The 15,671-nt window shown below is 38.2% G+C and overlaps 1 protein-coding gene across 3 annotated transcripts in view; it reads left to right on the top strand.

Annotated features, from left to right (window-relative positions):
* The window catches only part of LOC100155519 (olfactory receptor 4F6-like), a 157,516-nt gene that overhangs the window by 22,292 nt on the left and 119,553 nt on the right, over window positions 1–15,671 (top strand). The window contains exon 3 of one of the 3 annotated variants that reach the window (XR_014809260.1): window positions 14,836–14,886. The exons of 1 other annotated variant lie outside the window; for it this stretch is intronic. The gene's annotated coding sequence lies outside the window, so the exon portion shown is untranslated. Of the gene's footprint in view, window positions 1–14,831; window positions 14,887–15,671 lie in introns of all 3 variants that reach the window. One more of the 3 variants, XM_084967001.1, reaches the window with a different exon arrangement.

Raw genomic sequence — 15,671 nt, 5'->3', positions numbered from 1 at the left:
CATATAAAGACCTGACATGTGACTATTACAAAAGTTAACCATATTCAACTTTGCCTGATTAAAACTAGCGTTGCTTCATGTATATGAAGCCTTATAGTGAAAGTGAATAATAGTGAAGACTATTATTGTGAAAGATATGGCTAATTGGCACAGTAAAGTGCTTACCAGATGATACTGCAGAGACTTGGGCTTGCCGACATGGGTTCATTTATCCAAGGGAATTGTCACCCAGAATCCTGGCAGACCAACATAGGAAGCTATGAATGAATCAGAAAAGGAGGGGAAAAAAAGAGATTTTAAAAAATGTTTAGGAGTTCCCGTCGTGGCGCAGTGGTTAACGAATCCGACTAGGAACCATGAGGTTGCGGGTTCGGTCCCTGACCTTGCTCAGTGGGTTAACGATCTGGCATTGCCGTGAGCTGTGGTGTAGGTTGCAGACGCGGCTCGGATCCCACGTTGCTGTGGCTCTGGCGTAGGCTGGTGGCTACAGCTCCGATTCAACCCCTAGCCTGGGAACCTCCATATGCCGTGGGAGCGGCCCAAGAAATAGCAACAACAACAACAACAAAACAACAACAAAAAAGACAAAAGACAAAAAAAAAAAAAAAAAAAAGTTTAAACATCATCCTCTTAACTTAATTTGAAATATTTATCTCATAAGTAAGATTAAAAAATCTCCAAGGAATATGTAAATATACTTGGCTTTTACTTATATTAAAATCAACTCAACCAAAAAAATTAGCAAGTTAAATAGGAAACTTCATAAAAATCCTGTGTGTGTGTGTGTGTGTGTGTGTGTGTGTGTGTGTGTGTGTGTGTGTGTGAATTATCTGTAAGGCTATTCCACTCTACAATCAAAAGCTAACATAGTCATAATCTATGTGGAACAGTTTAACTATTGATTTGATTACATGATCCATAATTTCACACCAAAATTAATACTTTTAACTCAGAAATAACTTTAGTGTGTCGGACTAAACACACTTTGGATTCATAATCCACATTATGTATCAAAAAAATTAAATTCTATTCAAGTTTATTCAGTGACTTATTCTGTAACTTCAGATAATACACTTCATTTCTCTATAGTATTGTTTCCTCAGCTGTAAAATGAGCAGGTAATAGAAAATTATTTCTGCAGTCCCTTCCAGGTCCAAAGTTTCCTATATTTTGTGTACAGCTGTAGTATTCTCATTGATTCATGGAGAGAGGAAGAGAGTACAAGAAGAGATAAACATCACAGGAAAAGTATCAGATAATAAGGTCTGTTTTTGCATATACAGCTTAGAAAACTTAAGAGAAAACTCAGAAGATAAATAAAACAATTTTTTACTAATTAGCATAGAAATAGTAAATGCAAATTGTAAGAAATAGTCTTACTGTTTGGTGTGAGAGAGAGGAAAGAAAATCTTTCTCCCTTATGTAGTCATATACTGCCTGACTCACTCCAGTGGGTCATAGAAGTGAAAATGACCATAATTGTGTGTGTTTTTTTCTAGTCTCCCTATTCCATTGATCTTTGTACCTATTTTTGTGCCACTATCATTTTGCTAGGCTTAATGTAGCTTTGCAGTATTGTCTGAAGTGATCGCTCCAACTCTGTTCTTTTTTCTCAAGATTCTCTTAGATATTTGAGGCCATTTGTGTTTCCATACAAATTTTAAAATTGTTTGTTCTAGTTTTGTAAAAAAAAAAAAAATGCCATTTTTTGGGGGGTGGGATTGCAATGAATCTCTAGATTGTCTTTGGTAGTATGATTATTTTAGCGATATAGCCTCTTCCAATCCATGGACATGGTATGTATTTCCATCTGTTCTTGTCATCTTCAGTGCTCAGTGGTTCATAATGCCCTTGAAAAGACAAATTCCTAATTTAGAATGTGTTGCTATAACTTGGTTCCATACCATCTTTCCATGATCATCTCTCTTTATGTTCCAACTTTCAAGAAATATTTGTTCCCCCTTAATAGTAACTGCTCTATTACCCATCAATGGCCTCCTCCTAACTCCTTACAATCTGACTGCTACTGCTGCATCTTCTTTAAACATGAAGGTCACCAAATACCTCAGAGTAAATAAATCTTCATCATTCTGGTCTCTCTGCATCATCTTATACTGTTCACCGTTTCTTGCTTTCTGAGGAATATTACAGCTAGTGGGCTGTGAAAAGACTTGGTCATCTCTCTCTCCCTGTTGGCAATGTCTGTTCCACAGGCTGAACCTAAAAAACGTAATTCCTCAGATACTAATTCTAATTAGTCATTAACATAGAAAAGGACTTAAATCCTTATAGATTTAAGTTCCCATTATGTTGTACACCTAAAACTAATATGTCTTATACTTTAATTTCTTTAAATACAAAAAAAAAAAAAAAACCCACAAAGGTTAGCCAAAGGAGGAATATTTGAGCAAAGGACAGACAACTGAAAGCAGTGAAGGAGGGGAAGTGTGGATATTTCTAGAAGCTTGAGTTGTTACTTTGCAGGGGAAGAAATAGTTTAATTTTTTGTCTACAGATGAAAAAAAGTCAAAAGTCATTCCCATTACATGAGCTAGAAATATTTCTGTTCACCAAACATACAGAAGTATCCATAAGTGATCATCTCTGAAGCAAGTATCATTTGAATCTGAAAGATTCACTGCCAGATAGCCTAGTAAGACCATCTCATTTTTTGTAATTTATTTTTGCTTTTTAGGGCCACACCTGCAGTATATGGAGGTTCCCAGGCTAGGGGTCCAATCGGAGCCACAGCTGCTAGCCTACACCACACCCACAGCAGCGTGGGATCCAAGCCACATCTGCAGTCTACACCAGAGCTCACAGCAATGCTGGATCCTTAACCCACTGAGCGAGGCCAGGGATCTAACCCACAACCTCATGCTTCCTAGTTGGATTCATTTCCACTGCTCCACAACAGGAACTCCTGTACCACATCTTCTTTATCCATTTCTCTGTCAATAGACATTTAGGTTGCTTCCATGTCTTGGCCAATGTTAATAATGTATTATTTGGATGGAAGACCATCTTATTTAATGTCCTCCTTCTCTAAGCATTCCTATGTGGGCACAACGGAAATAAAAAACTTAACTAAAGTCACTAACATAGGAAAGGACCTAAATCCTTGTAGCTTAGAGGTCAAAGGGTAGATCAAGGCTACATACACAATGCACAGCTTAACTTTAAACATGTGCAAATGTGTAAACTCTAAAACCTGTGTTAGGCATCCTTTTGAGGGTTTCATAATGGTTTTCTCATTCCTCTCCAAACCTTCAGATATAATTTATTTAGGATGATTATTTAGGTTAGTTTATTTCTGCTGAATCCTCAGTAGAGATGGAAACTATTATAATCCAGTAGATAGTGATCTTTTATACACTTGAGAAATGCCAAAGAATTTTAAATCTACTTGTCTGTGATTCAGCTATGTAATTAAAAAATTATTGCACTTCTCTATAATCTTATGATATCTAGAATAAATACTTTTTATTATTAATGATATCTCCTTTTTCAACTTTAACATATTAGTAATTCTCTGCTCCTCTTCACTATCTGTATACATAATTTCCATTTCCTTAATATGCTAATTAAATTTGATTATAAAATATTAATGACTCTAACTTATTTTATTTTATTTTATTTTATTTTGGTCTATTTGTCTTTTTAGGGCCACACACGTGGCATATGGAGGTTCCTAGGGTGGAGTCTAATCAGAGCTGTAGCTGCCAGCCTATGCCACAGCCACAGCAACTCGGAATCCAAGCTGCGTCTGTGACCTACACCACAGCTCATGGCAATGCAGGATCCTGAACCCACTGAGCGAGGCCAGGAATCAAACCCGCATCCTCATGGATGCTAGTTGGGTTCGCTAACCAATGAGCTAAAACGGGAACTCCATAACTAATTTTAAATATGATTCAATTTTTTCCTGAATCATATAGGTCATACATCTGTTAATTTTTATCTCATGTTGGCTTTAGAAAGAATTTATATCATATAGTATATATAACATTAATATTAATATTAAAATATCATTATTCCTTATGGTTAGCAATGAGTCATGAGCTCATCCAAACTGAAAATATCCCTATTCTCTCACATAATTACAACAAAGTTAATTTCTTCAAGTTATGTCCTAGTATAAATGCTATTTTTAAATCTGTTTCATTAATCATTTCCTAGGATATAAATACTAAATTTTATAATATAATTTCCTTTTTACTATAAGATCACAACCTCTAAAAACCTTCCGGATCAAGGACAAGTATAAGAAAGAAGTATATAATTCTTATTTTACAGATAAAAAAATAGGACTTGGAGTTCCTGCCATGCTGCAGTGGGTTGAGAATCCAACTACAGGGATTTCCTGCTGTGGCACAGTGGGTTAATGATCTGGCTTGTCTCTGTGGAGGTGCCTGTTTAATCCTCAGCCCAGTGCAGTGGTTTAAGGATTCAGTATTGCTGTAGCAGTGGCATGGGTGGCAGCTCTGGCTAGAGCCCAAGAATTTCCATATACCAAGGTGCAGCCATTAAAAAAAAAAGAGAGAGAGAGAGAAAATACAACTCAAAGAGAGCACGTGAATTGCCTAACTTTGCGTAACTATCATATTCAAACCAAAATTGGAATTTTTATATGGAGGTAAATGAATTTTAAAGTACCTGAAGATATGTATAAATTTTAACAGTTGCTGTCTTTTTAAGAAGGGGCTATAGGTGATTTTTCCTCTTCTTTATGCTTTTCTTTTTTATTGAATTATACTTGATATACAATATTATATTAATTTCAGATATACATCATAGTGTTTCAATATTTTTACAGATTATACTCCACTTGAAGATATTATAAAATATTGGCTATATTCCTTGTGCCATATATTACATCTTTTATTTTATTTCATCCTTAGTATTTTGTACCTCTTAAGCCCCTTCCCCTATCTTGCCCCTCCCTTCCATCACGTATTCTTTATCCATTCATCTGTTGATGGTCACTTAGGTTGGATACATATCTTAGATATGTAAGATATGTTACAGTGGTTCTATAAACATTGGTGTGTGTGTGTATCTTTATATATATATATATATATGTATCTTTACAAATTAGTAAAAAGAGTAGGGGTAATGTGTGTGTGTATCTTTATATATATATGTATATATGTGTGTATCTTTATATATATATGTATATATATGTGTGTATATATATATCTTTACAAATTAGTAAAAAGAGCAGGGGTAATCAGTAAGCTACAAAGATGTTCTTTTTGCTGAATCATAAGGTATATAGATGTGGTTGAAGAGTTAGGTAGATGTCATATGAGGGAAAGTGTAATGGATATATTTAGTGACTTAGATTACTAAAAGCAGTGGTTAACAAGAGTAATATGGGCATGAGAATAGCATGATCAGTTCTCAGTTTAGAATACCACTTTGATGTCAGTGTAGGAGATGAATTTGAGGGTCCAAAGCTGGAAGCAGGCCAATTTCAGGAGGATGGCTTCTGCAGTGCAGTTCAAAAATTACAGGAGCATGAACTAATAGAACATGAGTGGCAATGGGAAAGTGGAGATGAGTTGAAGGTAATTTGCTTAACTGAGTGTTCATTGCTATTGATGGTGAAGGAGAGTGTAAGGTTGACTGTAAGTTCTGGGTTTCTGAGTTGCATATCTCAGACCTCAGGAACTAAATAGTACATAACTGATGGAATAAGACTTCGTGTTGCATGTTGTTTGGTTTAAACTTCAATATATGGACATTCCTGTTGTAGCTCAGCAGGTTAGGAAGCCAGCATAGTCTCTGTGAGGATACAGGATCAATCCCTGGCCTGGCTCACTGGGTTAAAGATCCAGCTCAGTCGCAACTGTGGTTTAGGTTGCAGATGTGTCTCAGATCTGGTATCACTGTGGCTTTGGTGTAGGCCCCAGCTGCAGCTCTGAGTTGACCCTTGGCCTTGAAACTTCCATATACCACAGGTGCCACCATTATTTTTTTTGAATAGATACATGCACATCTAGTCTTGTAAATGGCAAGTCTGGCAACTTGTGTCTTTTAAATTAGTTTCGGAGTCATGTTTGTGGCAAGAGGACTTAGAATTTAATCTGAAAGCATAGGGAGTTATTTTAAAATGACCACAATAAAAAATATCTGAGGACTTTCGTGTAAATTATTATGAGACATCATCAAATCTCTTGATCAAGTATTCTAAGAAACAAATGCTGAGAGGGGTTTATGGTACTCTCACCCTTACCTTTATCATCATTAATGAGACACTTAATATTTTACATGCACGACCTCATTTATTTCTCACAACAATTCTATGGGGCAGGTACTACAACTTCCCCCTTTTTAGAAGTGAAAAAAGAAGAGAAATCTTGGGGATTTAAAGTGACTTCTCTATCATTTTGCATGAAATTTCCCTGTTATGGGAATTGCAATCTTTTAGGTGCCACGAATAACAGGGTATGAGGCAAAACCGTTTTTTTTGGTGTGTGTGTGCAGAGTATGATTTAAGGATTTAAGGAATGTGTGCCTTATGTTAAATAAATGGAATCTAAAAGGAGGTGGGTTTGCTGTAGAAACAGAAACAGTATTATTGGAAGAGACACAGGGAGGCGGTGTTGATTTGGCTGCCTTGGATGGAAAGGTCGTCTGGCACTGTGCCACATCTTTTCTCAGATTTCCATAGGAAACTTCAGGGTTCTTTATAATCTACAAGCACTTTTTGGTCATAGAATATTCTTTACTATCTGTTTCCAAGGTCTAAGTACTATATGTAAAATAAACTATCTGTGTAGATTTTTCTGTTCTGTTCAAACCATCTCTGGGTGAAGGAGAATGGAACTAACAATAACTGAGCATCTGAGGATGACACTCCAGGGGTTTCACATATGTTCTACCTTGAAGCTTATAAAACCCATAAAACCCCAAAAGGTAGGTTTTGTTGTCTCCACTTTATAAATTAAGTAGCTTCAGCCCAGAAGTTAATACCTAGAAAATGATCAAGTTGGGATTAAAACCTAATCCTGTCAAATTCTTAGTCAAAAATTTTTGGTTGCAAGTAACAAAAACAAGGGGGGACTTATTTTCATGCAGAGATATTTTGTGGAATCCAAGAATTGAAGCTGACCGCACGAATGGCCTGAACCTAGCCTAAACCCACACTGGGACTTAAACCCATGTGCCAGGAACTCAAACCCAGCCTAAACCCAGATTGGGACTTGAACCCACAGTTTTAAATTAGAATGGCTCACCTGGTGTCTGGACCTGCTGAGGTTCAGGTTCTTCACGTTACTGCACAGAAGGAATTCAGCAAAAAACAAAGTGATAGGCAAGAAATAGATTTATTATGATAGGACACTTGGAGAGACGCAAGCAGGTAGGCAAGGAGGCTCTGCCGTGAGGATTAGGTGGGCTACAGTTTTATTATCCGAGGGGAGTGGGAGTCAGAAAAGACATCTCTTCCTCTTTCTCTGAGCAGTTGCTCTTCCTTAGTATGTAGTAAGGTGTCTATTCAAATCAGCAGAAGGGCAGTCCTCAAACTCCTGCCCTTGGACTGAATCTGAAAGCAGGCCTCATCCCATCCCCCATCCAATGACCTGAGGCAATTCTGCACCTCTGCTAGTCAAGGAAGCCTGCCTTGTTATGATAGCTTTTTTGAGCAATGTATTAACTTACCCTGATCTCCCCAAATCCCCTAGTTTTCCCTCTCTATCTGTAATCCTTTATTGGGACTTCCACAACTACCTGTGCCTACTCCATCCCTATCAGAATCATTAGGAGGTGGAACAGGAGTGGGAACACGGTAAGGAACTTTAGCCACTTTTTCTTTCAATGCTCTGAGGTCACAAAGTCTGTCATTTATACTTCTTTCTTTGCAACATCTCTGTAGCTGCATCATTAAAATGGCCAGCAGAGTCTGACCAGCATTTATGAACCCTAAATTTCTAATTTTTAGGAGAGAGAATTTGATTAGTGAGGTGGAGTCAGGACCACCTCTGTGCAGAGGCCTTTCTGTGGGTGGGTTCTAGATCTCCCCTGAATTCTTCCTTAGGGCCCTTAGTGTATCTCATTCCTACACCTTAAATCCAACCTCTCCACTGATTTATTTATATCAGTATTCAAATATGGCCACATCTCTCTTATGCTTACAAACACGAAACAAAATTTCTCCCTGGAATCCACTTTACTTCTCATTATGGATTAATCCCTATATGACTGCTTTAACAAATTTGCACAAATTTGGTGGCTTAAACAATTTTTTTTTTTATTTTTTCACAGTTCTGGAGACCTCAAGTCCCAAATCAATTCCACTAGGCTGACATCAAGGTATCAGCAGGGCCATGATCCCTCCAGACAGTCAAGGAGAATCTTTCTTCCTTATCATCTCCAGCTTCTGGTAGCTGTAGGTATTCCTCAGCTTGTGGTAGCATCATTCCAATCTCTGCCTCTGTGGTTACATTGCTTCCCCCTCTTCTGTCAGCATGAAATACCCTGCCTCTCATCTCTTATAAGGACATTTATGACTACATTTATACTTCACTTGGATAATCCAGGGTAATCTCTGCATCTAAAGATCTTTAATTTAATCACATCTATAAAGATCTTTCTTTCTTTAAGGTAACATTCACAGATTCTAGGGATTAAGATATAGTCATCTGTTAGAGGGGGGCATTTTTTTAGCCATCACATTATATGTCTCTAAAATTCACAGACAAATACCTTGAGAGCCTATTATACCCTTGCTGGGATATTGGCCTCACCTGTGATATGCAGAAGTTCCCAGGCCAGGAATGGAACCCACACCACAGTAGAGACCCAAGCTGCTACAGTGACAACACTGGGTCCTTAACCCACTGTGCCACAGGAGAACTCAGGACCTTGCTGTTCTTGCTTGCTAATCTTAGTTAATTATTTCCTTGATCCTACTTTCGTGTTTTTCTTTCTTGATTTTGTTTAATGGAATTCAACATTGTTGATAACTTTGTCTTTTCTTTTTTCCCTGCCACTCTCATGGTTTTCTTCTCTGGCACTTGGTTGGGCTGCACCATACAGGCCTGTACTTGTCCAGTGCAAGATCTCAAAGAAAAAGCCCAGTCTTCTCTTTGCTGGTGGGCCGGAGGTGGGTGAGTGTTGCACGTTATAGAGGGAATTGACATTGGGTTGCTTCATGCATTACCAGGGAAACTAGCAGAGGGGCACACCCTCACCATCCCTTTGATAACCAATTAGGAACAATCATGAGCTGAGGCCCAGGGCAGGTATGTAGGAAGGCCAGTTGTGTGAGAAGGGTACAGGTGCAGCAGGCACTGGTCAAGCAGGGGAAGTACAGAGAGCAAGAGAACAGTCATTTGAGTGGCCTAACCCTATATGCCTTCTCAGTATTCTTGCCCACTATTTCTTTTTTAGTATCCTTTGTTGGTTTTTGTTCCCCTGACTGTACCCTAAATCCTGGCATTCTTTATGACTCTGTTTCAGGCCTACGTTCTTTTCATATTAAATGGTCTCCTTGGGTGATTTCATCTTCTTTTTTGGCACCAAATATACTTGTATAATTCTAACACCAGAATATAAGTATCGAGCCCAGATATCTTTGCTAAGCCATATACTATATATCTAGCTTCCTACTGGATTTTTCCACTTGAAAAGTCAGACTAATAACTGAAACCCAGACTGTCCCAAGTTGAACTTAACACTTCTCTTCAAAATCAGCTTCTATACCAGCATTCCATCATGGTAGATGGCATCGCAATTCATCCAGTTAAAATATCCTCTTCATTGCCTCTTCATTCAATCACTAAGGCCTATAATTTCTACTCCCTAAATATTTTTTTAGTCTATCTAATCATTGCATGCCTTAAAGTTCAGGTACCATTATCAAACTATCATAATCCTCTCCTAATGGATTTCTCTGTAGTTGGTATAATTCCCTTCTATTGATTCTCCATCCATCCACCAAGTAATCTTTCTAAAGTAAAGATTTTATCACTTCACTGCCTGCATAAAACTTCAGTGCTCCCATTGCCCTCAGGAGGCAGTTTAAACTCATTAACATGACAATGAGGCCCTCCATCACCTGACCCTTCTTTAGTCTGGTCTTCTCCTTCCCCTCCCCCCCTTTCATCTTTATGTTCTTTCTTGGAAACCACTGAAGGATTTCAAGCAGAGGAATAGCAAGGTACTAATTTGTATCTAAAAATGTCATTCTGACTTCTGCCTTGGGAATAGATTTAAGGTGCTAAGTGTAGGGAAAAAGAAATTGGTTATAAGACAGTTGTAGTTGCCCAGAGGCAGATCGGTAGTGTCTTTGCCTATCATAAAGCATAGCAATGCAGATGCTTAAATGTTGAATTCGGGATGTATTCTGGAGGAAGAAACAAAATTACTGTGAATTTGCTTTGATTACAATGGAATGGTCACTTATTAAGTGAACCAACTGGCAATAAGAACTAATTAGAAAATGGGCTTTTCCTGGAACCCCAGATATCTTGTGGCCACAATTAATAATTATAGATGCCATATGTAATAACAGACAATAATTGCACATCCCTACTGTATAAGGAACTACAAGGTAGAATATATAGAATCTAAAATGGACAGATATTGGTATGCCTTCTCCACAGACATTTATATGAATGATGGCAACAAATGTTTTCAGCCATAAATGAAGAGTTTTGTAGGGAAAACCTTCCCCATATTAATTCATGCATTTTATAAACCTAGGATTTTACTGTCTTTTGGTTGGTAAAGGGTTAGAACAATTTTTAGGGAAAAATATTTCTCTAGGCATTCAACATTTAAAGAAGTATGTCACACCATTCAATAAGCAGGTACAGGAATCAAATTTGAAAAGTAAAAATGAGAAAACCAAAATACCAGTCTGGAGTTCCCTTGTGGCACCGTGGGTTAAGGATCTGGAGTTGTCACTGCAGTGGCTCAGGTCCCTGCTGTGGTACAGATTCTGTCCCTGGTCTGGGAACTTCCACATGCCCTGAACATAACCAAAAAACAAAATAAAGCAAAACATGAGGCTGCACATTCACAGCAACATGGATGCAGCTAGAGATTATCATACTAAGTGAAGTAAATCAGAAAAAGAAAAATACCATATGATATCACTTATATGTGGAATCTAAATAAGACACAAATGAACTTATCTGTGAAATAGAAATGGACTCACAGACCTAGAGAACAAACTTGTGATTGCTAAGGTGGAAGGATTTGAGGGAGGGATGGAGTGGGGGGTTAGGGTTAGCGAATGTAAGCTATAATATATGAAGGGGATAATCAACAAGATCCTACTGTATATAGCACAGAGAACTATATTCAATGTCCCATGATAAGCCATAATGGAAAAGAATATAGAAAACAAAACAAAAAAACAGGTTGTGGGATCTGCTGAGTAGTAGATACATGCCAAGTCCTATTTATCTGACTTGCTTAAGAAGCAGCAATTTCATATTTTCCTGGATTCTCTTCCCCAAGTATTCTCTCTAGCATGCTCAGAGTACTCTAAAGACTCTCATATAAGAGGTATAGATGCTTTGTTCTGATGGCCCTGCTGTAGCCATTCTTCTACTTCCTGGGCAGATGCCAGTCTGTGGCATATGGCTTTATTCTTGAGCCATTGCTCAGCTTTTTCAAAACTGCTGATCCCTGAGTTTCCCACAGGACACCAGCTGAAACTCTGTAGCCTTCTCTGGACTGCCAGCCCTTTGCTTGCTGTATGCCTCTCACAGCCTCTTCTGTGGGAATCCTTTCCCACGGAAGAGATTAGACACTAATGGCACAGGTCTTTCCTTTGTATCACAACCCTATCAATTCTAGGGAGCACAGAAACCTGGGGGTGGAGTGGGAAGGGGTAGAGAAGCTGCATTGGAGGGTGATCAACAACACCTTCATTCCACACCAGGAGTTACTGCCACTAACACCAGGCCTTGCTGCTTGTCTTGCCTACTCTACCTGGTATCTTTGACTTTTCATAATGACTTTGCCGCAGATGCACCAGACTTCCCTCCTGTGGACAGCTCAAGTTCATCAGACAGTTCTGTATATGTCCAATCTCACTTGTTGATAATGAGAGTTTGCATGGGACCTCTAGGCTCCTTTCAAGTCAAGTAATGTGACTGTGTCTTTTTATTAGGTAGGAGGCTGAGTGGCCCTGTGTACAGAAAGCTCTAGAGGTCAGTAGCTTAACTGAATCTCATATATCGTATCAGAATACAAACTCATTTAAAATTTACAATTACTTATTACAGATCTTTGGGGTTTTTTGTTTATTTGTTTTTGTTTTTAGGGCTGTATCTGCGACATATGGAGGTTCCCAGGCTTTGGGCTGAATCAGAGCTACAGCTGCCAGCCTCTGCCACAGCCACAGCAACACAGGATCTGAGCTATGTCTGTGACCTACACCACAGCTCATGGCAATGCCACATCCTGAACCCACTGAGCGAAGCCAGGGATCTCACCCACAACCTCATGGTTCCTAGTCAGATTAATTTCCACTGCACCATGATGGGAACTCCTACAAATCTTTGAATCTAAGATAAAAGCAGGAATGAAAGAGAGCTGATGCTCCTTTGAGTTAGTAAAAGTTGGAACAATAGCACTTTCAAGCCTTGAAGGACAGATCTCAGGTTCCTTATATTAAAGGTATTTCTGAGATTTAGCCAGTCAACACAAAACAGAGTGGGTAGTTGATCAGTTTCTAGTTGATTGAGAAACATACATACAATATTTTCCACCTCATCCTGCCAATAGAGGTGGAGTCTATTTGCTGAACCATAAATCTGGCCTGGTCTTGTGCCTTGTTTTGACCATTGGAATGTGGCAATAATGATGTTGCTGAATTCTAAGTGTGGTTTGTTTGCAGCTTCTGTCTTTGCCCTCATGTAGTGTTCCTCACCACCTTGTGAGGAAACTTGGGCAAGACTACTGAATGATAGTAGACCTCTTGGAGAGAGAGGCCCCAGAGATGTGAATGAGGCTGTCTTAAAGCCTTCAACCACAGTCAAGCTGCCAGATACCAGATGCCTCATGGGAAAGCCTAGGTAAGATCAGCAGAAGAACTTCCTAGCTGAGCTTAGCCTTAAGTGCAGACTGATGAGCAAATAGAATGTTATTGATTTAAGCTACTTTGTTGTAAAGCAATAGAAAACTGATCTAGAGTACTCTGATAATTAGAGTTCATCAGTGGCCCTTTCACTAGCATTCTGCATACTTTTAGTACAAAGATACAAAATATAATCAGAGGAAGTTTTCCATTCTATTGATTCTTCTTTTTGAGAAGCTGATCTATGAGAGGTTAAACCATCAGTGATTTGCTTTATCCCAGCTCCACAAGCATTTGAGTCCACCCCCTTGTGTTGCTGTTATAACACTCTTTTCATCTCTCCACATCATAAATGTAATAAAGAACTAACTATTGACTAATTAACTATCTATATCTTATTATCTATAACTTAGTTATCCTTCCTGATGGGACATGGATCACACTCTGGTGCCACATTGGAGGACTGTTTTTCTTTCTTTTCTCACTCTTCCTTCTTTTGGAGGTGCTGTGTGACTTTCTCTTGTTTTAAAGTATATATTTTCATTCCTATGTATTTTCTCCCTTCACAAATAAGAAAACAACAATGCAAAAAGATTAAAATGTGCAGTTTTTTTACCAAAAAACAAAAAAAATCCCTAGTCTCCCTTACTTCTTCTCAAGTGACCCATTACCAGCTCTTCACCTTGGTTGCTGTGGCCAAATTTCTGTGGCCCTAGGAAACAATTCCCTTGGCTAAATATACTCAGGATGGCAATCCCAGGCCTCCATAGCAGCATTTAAGTAATTTTTCAGGGCTTCTAATTAGCTGCTTTTCCTGCTATGGCAGTATTAAATATGGCTTTTTGTGCCAGATGACAATAACATTTCAAATGTAAGAGCACTGCATTCTGTGGTCCTCTAAGGCCATGATAATTTCCACCTTGGTCCAGGTAGTTTACAAGGTTGGAAATGGTCTTTGATGCAGATCAGAACTTTAAGTGGAACACAGCAGAATAAATGGAGACAAATAATGACATTACGGTCTATACTGGAGACGTTATGCTAGTGACTTATGCTAAAGAATAAAGTGGGAGCAGAATATTTGGAAGTCCAGTGGAAGTAAAACAGAAAGAATTTTGGACAATGCTGAAGAAACTAGCTTCGACATTTTATGATTTCCTGGGCCACAAACTAGATGCAAATGTTGGACCTTCACAGCAAAAGAAGCATGGTATAGTGGAAATAAAATAACCTGGATTGACTGGAAGCTAAGGTTCAAACATATGAATTATGGATTTTTCATCAACTTCTTCCTTAGCTTTAGCAATGCTCTTTATCCTCTCTCTACCTTAATTTCCCTAACTTTAAAAGAAAAGGATTTTATAGTCACTACCAAAGTTTCATTCAGATCCCAGCAACAAGTATTCTCTAAGTCTTTCTGCATTAGTAGCAGTAAAAAAAAATTATGGGGTTGGGGTGTTGAGGGAAGCATGCAGTTCCATTTCCCATCCTGTACATCTTTTTACTTATGAGCTCTTTCTACCCACCTCAGGAAGAGCTAACTAATAGAGAAACATCTAGGATAATCAGATCAAGATATTTCTCTGTGAATTTTATTATTTTCCAGTAATCCTAATTTAAACTCAGCCTTTTAATAATTTGAGGCTAAGGTTAGGAAGTAGAAGATTACAAGTTTTATCTGAATGATTCCAAACATTGATCTACCTTAAAAAAAATCTAGAATTTTCAGCTTTGTTTGCATTGATGGAAAGCCCATGTTATTTATAATTAATTGGTTTCTTTTTTGTGTCAGCCAGCACAAGGATGAGCAGAAAGGAGAATCAGCTGGTTACTAGATGATCTCTGAGGTATCTCTCATTTTCTACATGCTATGCTTGGTGGTGGGAGTATGGGTACTGGTCAGTGCTCTGTATTAAAGTTGTAGGATTCAGGACACTACAAATGCATATGGAAATTTAGTTGCTAATCACCAATAATAACCTGGTTTCCTTTCACAATAATGAGTCAAGTGGACAAATTCCTTATGTCTTCACTGAAAAGTTCAGATTTAAACTATTATTCTTCCTTCAATTAAAAGGAAAAATTTTTAGTGGATACTGATACAGAGTGTGGCACCTAACAAACTCAAATTTTTGGTATACACAGAGTATGAAGACCAGATAAGAAGCATTGTCACCAATGAATGTACAACTCTGTCTTCAAACTTTTTACCAATTGTAGAACTTATCTTTGTTAACTTTTTTATTAATTAATTTTTTATTTATTAATTATTTATTCATTAATTTAATCTTTGCTAATCAAATACATAAAAAATGTCATCCAGGTGTTCCCATTGTGGTTCAGCAGTAACAAACCCATTAGTATCCATGAGGATGCGGGTTTGATCCCCGGCCTTGGTTAGTGGGTTAAAGATCCAGTGTTGTCCTTAGCTGTGGTGTAAGTTGAAGACTTGGCTTGGATCCCATGTTGCTGTGGCTGTGGTGTGGCTGGCAGCCTCTGCTCTGATTCTGCCCCTAGCCTGGGAAATTCCATATCCTGCAGATGTGGCAAAAAAAAAAAAAAGTCATCCATTTTTTTGGAAGATAAAATAAGGTCTTGTGTAAAAATTTAAAAGGGATTGGAACCTAGGAGA

This window comes from Sus scrofa, chromosome 7, assembly GCF_054392235.1.
Source record: "Sus scrofa isolate SSC_HxYL_T2T_F1_AM1 chromosome 7, Sscrofa_HxYL_maternal_Yorkshire_Landrace_v2.0, whole genome shotgun sequence".
Classification (NCBI taxonomy): Eukaryota; Metazoa; Chordata; class Mammalia; order Artiodactyla; family Suidae; genus Sus; species Sus scrofa.
Note: the sequence above shows the minus strand (reverse complement) of the source record. Positions and strands in the feature narration are given on the sequence as shown.